Consider the following 11,690-nt stretch of genomic DNA (forward strand, 5'->3'; position numbering starts at 1 on the left):
TATATATATATATATATATATATATATATATGTATACATATATATATTGTATATGTGTGTGTTTATGCGTGCACGTGTGTGTGTGCGTGTGTGTGTTTACATCTGTGTGACTGCATGCGTGTGTGTGTGCGCGCGCGTGTGTGTGTAAGAGATAAATAACCTAAAAATCTGTTGATAAAACATTTGAAATTTTAAATAGGGTAAAGAAATAACTTATATATATTGGTTCCACTTCAAGAAAAGGTAAGTGAAAGAAATCATTATATTTAGCGTGAAGTATTCAATAATGACTAGAAGGGAAGATTAGAGGTACGTTTAAATAAATTATACACCAATAAATTCTATGTATAGAAATTAAAATACGTAAGTGTTTTATGTATGTAAATTAACGGAAATATTTCAAACAATTTGGATGTGTATGTGCGCCTTGTGTGTGCGTGTGTGCGTGTGTGGTTGTTTGTGTTTCTGCGTGTGTCTGTATGTGTCTTACTATAAATTATTCAGTAATAAAATTTTATATATGTAAATATAAAGGCTAACTTATTTTTATCTATTTAAATTTACGGAACACACACACGCACACACAGATTTACATATGCATACATATATATACGTACCTGTATATATGTATGCATGTATATCTATATATATATATATATATACATACAGGAGTGGCTGTGTGGTAAGTAGCTTGCTTACCAAACACATGTTCCCGGATTCAGTCTCACTGTGTGGCATCTTCGGCAAGTGTTTTTCTACAATAGCCTTGTGAGTGGTACACGGAAAGTGAAAGAAACTCGTCATATATATATGTATGTATATATATGTGTATATATATATATATCATTCAATTTTATTTGAAATTTATAATCACATTGAAAATAAACTTTTATATAAATATCAATTCATACTTGCACAAACGCATGTTGTTGGCACTCCGTCGAGGGTTCCAGTTGATCCGATCAATGGAACAGCCTGCTCGTGAAATTAACGTGCAAGTGGCTGAGTACTCCACAGACACGTGTACCCTTAACGTAGTTCTCGGAGATATTCAGCGTGACACAGTGTGACAAGGCTGACCCTTTGAATTACAGGCACAACAGAAAGAGGAAGTATGAGTGAGAGAAAGTTGTGGTGGAAGAGTACAGCAGGGTTCGCCACCATCCCCTGCCGGAGCCTCGTGGAGCTTTAGGTGTTTTCGCTCAATAAACACTCACAACGCCCGGTCTGGGAATCGAAACCGCGATCCTATGACCGCGAGTCCGCTGCCCTAACCACTGGGCCATTGCGCCTCCACACAAATGCATGTGTATATGTATTTATATACATAGATATATAACTCCATGTTTCTATTTTCCTTTGCGCCAGCTTACTACGCCCGTCCGATAGTCGAAAGACCCTTTTAGTTTTAATTTTGTTGTAATTGTACAATTATTTTCTTTTTGTTTCATAGCCGAAAGGTGTTTGTGCATTGTATATGTATAATTCTATTTCATAACGTTGCGTTCATCTGATAGCCGAAAGATCCTTTCTGTTATTTATTTATTTGTATTCGTATATGTACAATTTTTGTTTTTGCTTCTATTGTATAGCCGAAAAGCGTTCTGTCATACGTGTATAATTCTAGCTTCCCCATTTTTGTTTCCGTTCCTGTTCTCGTTCTTGTACACATTCGTTTGCCTCTCCCAGAGGCATAATGCTTTTAGCTTAAGTCCCTGGCCCCACCGGATTCGAGTAGTATCGGAGATAAGGAGGCGAAACTACAAGGACATTCCGGACTCCGACTGATAAGTTAATCGGCTACGAATAATTCGTGCATTTTGTTTTTGTCCTGTTTGCCGTTTATCGTGCTATCATCCATTTTTCCGCATGTTGTTTTGTTGGCTTCCGTTTGTTGCGTTCTTTTTGTTCTACCTTTGATTTATTTATATATATATATATATATATATATATATATGCATTTCTCTCGCACACATATTCACGCATACACTTCTGTATACATATATATGCATTAATATACATGCATAAAGCTGTCTCGTTTTATAATAAAGGACATCACTGTGAGAATATAAAATTATATAAAATGAATAGTTAAAATGTTTTCGTTGGTTCAGTCACTCAGTAAAGTTTGCTATGGATCATTACGTGTCAGTATATGTGAATGAATGTGAGCGTGTATCCATATATGTGTGTGTGTGTCCATATATGTGTGTGTATGCATATACATTTGTAATATATAATACACACGTTTGTATGTATGTATGTATGTATGTATGTTTGTATGTATATGTGCAGATTTGTATGTTTTGCTTTATGTATGTATTCTCATGCGTATAATTGCATATCTAGACATGCTCATATATATTTAAATGATAAACCTCTGAAAGTTTAACAGATTTTTTACAGTCCAGTGAGGGACTGGATCTGTAGTCTTCGAATTAGCTTTCTCCTTTCTGGTTTTGAGAAACCTAATTTCTCAAGATTGGTATTTAGGCAGTGTGTTACATATCCCAGGGCCCCAATAATTACAGGTATAAACCTGAACAACTGGATAGAGTAATTGCAGATGTGTATGTATGAATGTATGTATGTATGCATGTATTATGTTTGTATGTATAAAATAGTATGATTAGTAGTAGATACATATAAATTTTCTAGATTACGTATAGGAAAGAACATAACTAAGTTTATTTATAGTTTTTGAATTTGAAACCTGCTTGTGAATTACGGTTCAGATATGTTCGAACTGTGAAGTTGCTGGTAGTCGTTAACTTTGTCAGAAGTAGTAGAGATAAGGTAATGATAGGGAACGTGTGTATTTGAATAAGCTATGATAAGAAATAACGGTAGATTGAAGAAGTTGATTAAAATTAATGTGTAATCTTGAGTTTCGAGTTAAGAATCAATATATACATATATATGTCTGTGTATGTACGTATGTATTTGTATGCTATGTGTGTATATATATATATATATATATATATACATATATATATATATATATATTTATACATATATTATATACACACATAGCAGGGCAGCATGCTTCTCCTCCATGGGGGTATTGAGTTTCACATTTACCTCAAACCAGTCTTGTGTCATCTTCCTCCTCCTTCCAAAGGCTCTAGTGCAGTGCTATAGATGATGTCCCCGAGAGAGTCCCATCTCGGCTGAACATTGCAAGTAGGGCGTCTTCCAGTGTTTTGGGGAATGCATCTGTCTTAGTTTGCTGTTGGGTTGCCGTAGCATTGAGTGACCACCAGCATTATCCATAACAAGCAACACCTGCAAACATTTTGGAGGTATTCCTTGGTTTGAGGGGTGAAGCATTGGTGGAACTAATTCATAGTTAGAATTTTGGTAATCCGGGCCTTGGGTTTGTGCATCCAGAGAACAGGCAGCTGGTTTTTATTCTTATTGTTGAAGGCCCTTGGTTTCGCGGACTTGTAGATAATTCCTGGTTTCATCATGAAGCCAACAGCATTGCTACATGTAATAAGCATCACTCTGTCCTTCTGTGCCTTAAATCCTGGGGCTCTGGCTTCGTTCTTCATGATGTACGTTCTGGAAGGCATCTTCTTCCAGAACAAGTCAGTCTCATCCATATTGAAAACCTGTTCCGGCTTGTATCCCTTGTCCTCGATGATCTGCCTGAAGGTCTCGAGGTACTTCTCGACGGCTTCTTTGTCGGCTGATGCTGTCTCTCCATGCAGGTAAACACACTTTATTTTACACCATTTCTGAAAACGGTCAAACCGTCCATTGCTGGCTCGAAAATCTTCGGGCTCCGCTGCTGTCAATGGATAATGTTACCGCTCAAGGGGATGTTTTTCTTCTTGCAGTCACTGATCAACAACGCCAGGGTAGATTCCACCCTGACGAAGTGCTTATTTCTTATTATCGTTATCTTTTTGGCATATTCACAGAAACTTACTGTTTCGGTAATCCTGATCGCCACCTCTTTCTTCTTTAATATAGCGTATGGTGCTTTCGTTGAGAACATAATAGCGACCTACTGCAGCATAACTTTTACCTCCCTAGAACATATCCAGTAGTTGTGCCTTCTCATGGAACGTCATAACCTTTTTCTGATGCTTAGGTTCACTGTCAGAAGCCTTAGAAGGTGTAGGGTGTTTAGGCGGCATCTTAGGGCTTTAATAACACACTGCAAAAAACACAGCACTCAACAAAATACTGGATATAGCTACTGGACGCAGTTTTGCCAAAAAACAAACGTACAAAAAAACTTCATTGCGTCTAATATGCGTATATTACCAATGGGAGATTGAGCAGAGATTAAAAATAATCATAGTGTTGAAAAATTTAGTTTGTATTACCACTAGATACAGTAATCTATACTATATTAATAAGGAGAGGGGGTAGAAAAGAGAGAGGGGTGGTGGGAAAGAGAGAGGGGTGGTGGGAAAGAGAGAGGGGGAGTGGGAGAGAGATAGGGACCAGCAAGTAGCCTAATTTTAATGAGGCTATATTGACTCACGACCTTAAAAATTATTTTGTTGAAATAAACAATGTGAATAATCAAATGTGGCGATAATTTTTTAAAAAGCGCTGGTATATTTGATCTGTCATCGCTAGCCCAAGTAATATTGGTGCGATTGCCTTACTCTGTTACTCTCCTCCCACTTTCACGTGATCCGTGACGGCCTAAAACGGTGTCATTCTTTTTCGTGTTGCCTTCGACTGGTCTGGTCACGATTTTCTGATCTCCTCGCTTTACCCTCCCGTGTTTATAGTCCTTTAGGACAGTTTTCATTCCTCCTCCGCATTATCCATTTTTGTCTTGTCTTGCAGTCCTAAGGCTTTTTTAGCTGTATACATATTATTATCATTTTAATTGTTGTTTTCGTGTGGCCCTAGGCCTTTATTCTGTTTATTGTTTTGTCCCTCGTCCGTTTACTAGCGGTCTAATCTCCTCTTCTCCCACTCTTCTCTCCTTTTACTCTTTCTTTTACTCTCTTCCTTTCTTTTATTCTTTTACCTCCCTTCTCCCTCTCTTTTTTCTCTCTTATCCTATTTTCAAATGTTTTTCCTCCCCCTTCACAGTTCTCTGTCTGTTACTCTTTCTCCCTCCCTCTTCCTCCTTTGCTCACATTGCTCCCACGTGACCATCGGCCATTTTTCTTTCCTCTCCTAACTTATGTTTCGTTCTTTCTTTTTGTTGCAGCTGGACAAAGAAGACGTAGTCTTGTCTGTCTCCTGTCCAAGCTTGTTTCTTCGCGTTCCCCACCACAGCCTCGTTCAGGTTTAGCATCCCTCCCTGTTTGTTTTCACTGTCCTGCTTTTGTCCTTAATTTTGACCCTCCGCAAAATCCCAAATTTTATTTAATTTGCTTTGCGGGAGCAAGTGTTTTATCGAAGGCGCATCTTGAGAATTGCTTGAAATACAGCGCTGAAAACCGGTGAAGGGTCGTTCTTTGTGTTGTTTGTCATGTTTTCCATTTCTTTTCCATACCTATACGTATGTATATATATATATATATATATATATATATATATATTATTTATATTATTATATGATTGAACGCTACGCATTCTTTTCCTAGTGTATATATATATATATATATATATATACTTTCACTACAATGAGAGGTTGTTGTTGTTGAGAGACAAATACAGCGAGAGAGGGAGAGAGTGTGTGTGCATTTGTGAAACATAGATAGATGTCGCTATACTAATTAAGCAAGCTTTGATTGACAGCAGGAATTTTAAAAATCAATGCGGCTATTCTAATCAGAGAGACCTTCAGTTGCGAAGGGGCGTCCAATAAACCGGCAAATACAGTATATTATTATTAATGATTTAGCCTTAAAAAGTGTGAAAATGTATATATTGCCTCGAAAATAACCATAAAAAATCGCAATTATTAGTTCCGTGAATAACCGGGACCGCGAATGTCGAACCACGAATAAGCGGGGGTACACTGTATATCTGAATGAGCACGTGTAGTCTGTTTGGTATCAATAGCTTAATTTAAGCTACAATTTAATGTGTGTGAATAATTTATTAAAACATAGCTTTAATCATTACTCCTGACCAATTTTGGATTCTTCACCCTTAGTGCAATTAACCCCATCCCTTTATTCTTTTGTCTGTCCTTTCCAATCATTTTCTTTCATTTTTACAATGCTGCAAACAAGTTATTCCTGTTATCTTGTTTCAAATTTCAATTAAATAAATACATACACTTTGTTAATACAGAGATCAGTATATGCGTGTGTTTGTAAGTGTGTGTATGCAATAAAAAAATTTTAAATTATCAAGAAGACCACTATTCAAGGAGATACACAATATATTTAAAACGAAAAGGATGTAGTTTTTATTTTCATTTTAGACTTTACAATGATCCAACTGTTTTATATAAACAAACATATCTTTAGAGGTTAGAAGGATTTCACAGAAATTTTACACAATATTTACATAAATCAGATTAAAAACAATCATCTGACAAAGACAACAAAGACATAACTTTGAGAAATTAAACTTAGCACTTTGGACCCAACAATACATCAGATAATACAACGATATTTGGAAAATTGAATATCGATTTTTATAGATCGTGAAAGAAAATTAAATAAAGAATTCATATATGTATGTATGTATCTTCCTGCCTCAAGCGATGTCACAAATGGTGTTTTTATATGTTTATTTATCATTGCAAGTCGTCTGTGTATTTCTGTGTATGTGTGTGTGTGCGCGTGCGCGTGATGAATATATTGTGTGTTGTAGCAGGTGAAGCAAGGTTGCAGACCAAAGAAATATCAGAGTTTCGAAATCGACTCTTATTCTCCATGGCCAAAACAGTTGTAAACAGTAACATATCAATGTTACAGTGCTGCACAAATACATAATAGTATGTTCTGGTACATTTAAGCCTTGATATTGATCGCAGACGTAGTCGTACCCCAACTTTATCTTTCTGTTCTGCTAGTTCCATCAGGAGACAACCACAGATCATTTACGATATCACCTGACTTACTGAAATTATCAACCAAATTTTCTTCCTATCACTCTCTAGTGTCCTAATATGAGAAACAAACGTCGTCCACATATAGAACAACTTTGACAAACTCATCAGCTCGAGTTGATCAGACTCGATAGTAAAAATTAACAACACCAACAAGGTAGCGAATTTCAGAATCATTAGGTTGTAGGATCAAATATTTTATGTTACCTGTTTCAGCTCTCTACGCCCGACGTTCAAATCGAGCCAAGGTCGACTTTGTGTTTCACCATGTCTAGATCAATAATATAAAATGCTAGTCCAGCGTGATGGATTAGCGGAATTGATGAAGCATCGGAAAAAGTAAGAGGTTTAATCTGTCGCCTGGTTTGACGCACTTACCCGGTCACTGGGTGCCTTAAATGGAGTTCACTTTGTTGCAAGCATCCGAGTTAGCTCTGTGGTCCAGTGTTAACTTCCTCTCTTTTTCACGCGAGACTCGGAAGCACTAAAAAATAATCAAGGTTGCTGCTCTCCCTTGTGTAATTAACTAATAAAAAGCATCGATAACATCATTTCTTAATTAGAAATATATTTCTGTCATCCAATGGAGTCTGATCAATGTTGTTGCTTTCAAAATGTCTCTCAACAGCACAAACACAGAAATCACTACACATATCACGAAACTATCATCCCACTAGCTCCTGCATATGAACAACACCCAACAAGAACTCTCAATGGTGCTATAGATGCAAGGTATCACCATCAACATAGGAAAAACTACAGCATAAAGACTAGCCTTTCTCCAGAGTTATGAAATAGTTAATCTCTCAATAACTGCTAACTACTACTCAGTTGGAATCTGAGCATGTCTATTAGGGGTGGGACATAGAAATAGAAATTAGTTCTATTAAGGGTGTAGCATAGACGATAGTTCTTTTAAGGGTGTGACATGGAAAATAGTTCTTTTAATGCATCACTGAAAAACTACAAAACTCATGCTTGAGTCAAATAGGATGCCTCTACGTGGTTACTTGACCACTTAAAAATAGAAGCAAAATCTCCCACAAAAGTGAAAGGTTGCATTGGCTAAAGTAATTATATATATATTGAAAAAAAAAAGAGAGAGAAGAAATACAAGATATACCTCTTGATATACCAACGAAATTTCCCTCAAATCCAACTCTACAAGAGAAAGATAATGTAATTGTACTGTTCCAACACTGTAAATAAGACAGGATGATCATGACTGATCAACAGGTCCAGTCGAGGCTATAAAAAAAAGCAGCAACATATTCATGCACCAAACAAGGTGTATTTACATGGTTGCTCGATATGCTAGAAATAGCAGCCAATTTCCCTCAGTTCACACCTTTTCTTCTTCCTTCCATAACAGTATAAACCTGGATTTGCTTCTCCTTCAGTAAAGCACAGATTTAAGTTTGCTTCTCTCCGTTGGGGCACCAGGCAATGGATGTCTTCTCTTCTTCTTCACAAGAATAGATACTTATTGTTGATTCTTTAATGGGCTTGGTTGTTTTTACAGCATAGATTTGATAGCCTAGCTCTCAACCATTGAAGATTATCATTTAATCCACGAGTTGAACTTGTTGCAGGATATCAGAGCGTGTCTATCTGTCGGGGTGCGGGTCAGGTATACAAAAGTTTCGGGAGCATATCTTCTCCAGTTGCTTCTTTCAAGGTTACAAAACCAATTAGCACAGAGGCAGGAAGATAAGATTCACATGTCTGAGAGAAGATATATATTAAAATTAGACATTTGCACTTTTAATGCACGCCCCACCACACTTTGCTAACTAATTCACACTGTATGCTCTTGAAAGAAGGATATACATATTGGGAAAACATACTTGTAAATATGAATTAAAAAACAGGTAAGATGGTAATAGACTGAATGTCTTGTCGTTCTGCTTGCATTTTTGCTACTGAACTGGAAGATATTTTATAATAATTTAATGCCCAGTCAACGGGAATGTAGTTCTACTAAGTTTATATAAATTGCTTTCTGCAGCATTTGCATGCATGTACGTATCTGTGTATGTGTGTGTAATACGTGTATATATGTGTGTGTGTGAAGAGATGAGTCCAACGACGTATATTGTCTGTATAAAAATATAAATGAGTGTTTATCTTGTTTAATTTTGACTTTGTATTTCTATTTCAGAAACAACATCCTTCGGTAAAAATAAGAATATGTTGCAACCGACTGAAAGACAGAAAGCAATATATATAATGCAAGTGGAATGTGTAACCAAAAACCCCAAAACTGCTCTAAGTATTTTAACTTCGAACTCATCAATACGCAGGTTTGAAGGAAAGTGGATCACTTACACTCAGATATGTATGTATGTATGTATGTATGTATGTATGTATGTATGTACACACACACACACAGATACATACATATGTGTGTGTGTGTGTGTGTGTGTGTGTGTGTGTGTGTGTGTGTGTGTGTGTGTGTGTGTGTGTGTGTGTGTGTGTGTAATTTGGTACGAAAATCTGTACAAACAAGAAAAAGGAACAAGAAAAAAACTAAATACGAAATACAGAGTTACATTTTATTTATTGAATACTAAAAACTTCCCTAATAGATTCTCCGAGCTTCACATTTTCAAAAGAAATGTAAAACAGATAGGGAAGATTTCAGTTTATGGCATATACATACATATACACATACATACATACGCACACATATATAGACATACATGCATACATATATACTTACATACATACATACATACATACATACATACATACATACATACATACATACATACATGCATACATACATACATGCATGTGTATGTGTGCGTGTATGCGCGCTCGTGTGTGTGTATGTATGAGAGTGTGTGTGTTTTGGGAAGCCTTTACATGCAGGATATTACGTATAAAGACTTACAGAGAAACGCCTGCAGAAGAACATCAGTCTGGATATAAATTTTAAAATATATTCGGAAAAAGTACAAGGACCAAACAAATAAATAATAATTAAAAATGGTGTGAGGTTAATCAGTTTAACCATCATTCTAAATTTGCTTAGCAAATACTTCCTATCTTTCCTCGGAGGAATTCATTAGCTGTTTATTATATCTTTTTTATGTTTATTAATGTTTTCATTATTTTCAAAAAGTTTCTGTTGAAATAAGTTTTTAGTTATTATGTTTTTCCTTTGAACAAACTTTTTTTCCGCTTTGTATTACTTCTGTTATTATTGTTATGAGAATAGCTATTGTTGTCGTTGTTGTTACTGTTGTTGTTGCTGCTGTTGTTGTTGCTCTTCCTGATGGGGGCGAGTTCCTAATATTTGTTTACTTTATCACACAAAACTAACACTCCTGTCTGTTGCAATAGCAAGAAATATTAAATGAATGAATAAATATATTGATATCGGAAACGATATGTAAGTAATATTGTCATCAAATGTTGTTCAATTTATAAATTAGAGGTGAGTATCCTAGGAAAGGGTTACTGGAATGGAACAAATGGTGATTCTAGGAAATGCGTTGTTTTTGTTTTTCATTATTATTGTCATTCTGTCAACTCAAGCCTTGCATATGTAGCAGACTTCATATCTACGGTACCATGCAATTTGTTCTCCTCCACTATCTAATACTTTCCTGATGATTCTGGCCGTTCCAAGTAGGCAAACTTTTTTGCAGCAACTCTACTGGGTACTCTATTCCCATTTCCTTTATATTCCTCTCAATACCTTCTGATACTTTCCCTAAGACCCCATCAATAATTAGCAATATCTTCACTATTTTCATTTTCCACAGTCAAGCTATCATGTATTTAAGTGGATTGTATACGTCTATTTGTACCTATAGTAGAAAGGATTATTATTATTATCATTATCATCATTATTAATATTATTATTAGTGTAACGAGACGGCTTTTCAAATCTTTACAGATACGAGCTGACAGGATAAGTGGGTGAATTTAATGGGAGATAGAATTTATATAACATATTGAGCAAACTCATTAAAAGTGAGAAAGGTTGGAAAATTATGTTAATTCCAAACGGGGAAAGAATGATATTTTTAATGCTCCCAGAAAGCAATGTTAATAATGAATTTTTTCATTTAAAAAAATGGGGAAGGTTAAAATGGTGTTAGAGAAAGACTTGGTTATTATCAAACTACGTTTTGCAGATGTGATTATGGATATCAAATATGTAACAGAATAGCATAAATATAAAAATGTAGGCCAGCTCATGTCAAGTCTTACGGAAAAAATATTCGTAGAATTACATACGAGAAAATGATTTTCATACTAAAGAAGTTATAAAATATCATGAAATGATAAACGGCATTAACTAATCTAAACCACTATCAAACCCATTTTCATTATATGGAAATTGATATTATACTGAGCACAAAATTTGATAATGCTTGGAAATACAAAGCAACATTACTATGAAAAGGAAATTAGATTTCAGATATGATACCGGTGTTAATATGAATGTATTGTAAAATAAAAATTGTCTTGATATCAAAATCTAGAGAGCTCGGAAATGAAACCAATATACAGTTAAAGTGTGATATTGATATCAAATAGTGTTGTGAAGTAACTGTGTTATCTAACGTTTCGGTAACGATCTAGATATGAAACATTGAAGCAATATAGAAAATAATTGATTTTCGGATATCTATGTGTGTGTGCACGTGTGTGTATATATGTATGAATGTGTATGTATATATATATATAT

The 11,690-nt window shown here is 35.4% G+C and overlaps 1 protein-coding gene across 4 annotated transcripts in view; it reads left to right on the forward strand.

Annotated features, from left to right (window-relative positions):
- Nucleotides 1–11,623, forward strand: part of LOC106877599 (probable G-protein coupled receptor CG31760) — a 1,064,573-nt gene extending 1,052,950 nt beyond the window's left edge. For all 4 annotated transcript variants that reach the window (XM_052970508.1, XM_052970506.1, XM_052970507.1 and 1 more), the window contains one exon: nucleotides 9,147–11,623. The gene's annotated coding sequence lies outside the window, so the exon portion shown is untranslated. The remainder of the gene's footprint in view (nucleotides 1–9,146) is intronic.
- Nucleotides 11,624–11,690: the final 67 nt, after the last annotated feature.

The sequence above is a fragment of the Octopus bimaculoides genome, chromosome 9, assembly GCF_001194135.2.
Source record: "Octopus bimaculoides isolate UCB-OBI-ISO-001 chromosome 9, ASM119413v2, whole genome shotgun sequence".
Classification (NCBI taxonomy): Eukaryota; Metazoa; Mollusca; class Cephalopoda; order Octopoda; family Octopodidae; genus Octopus; species Octopus bimaculoides.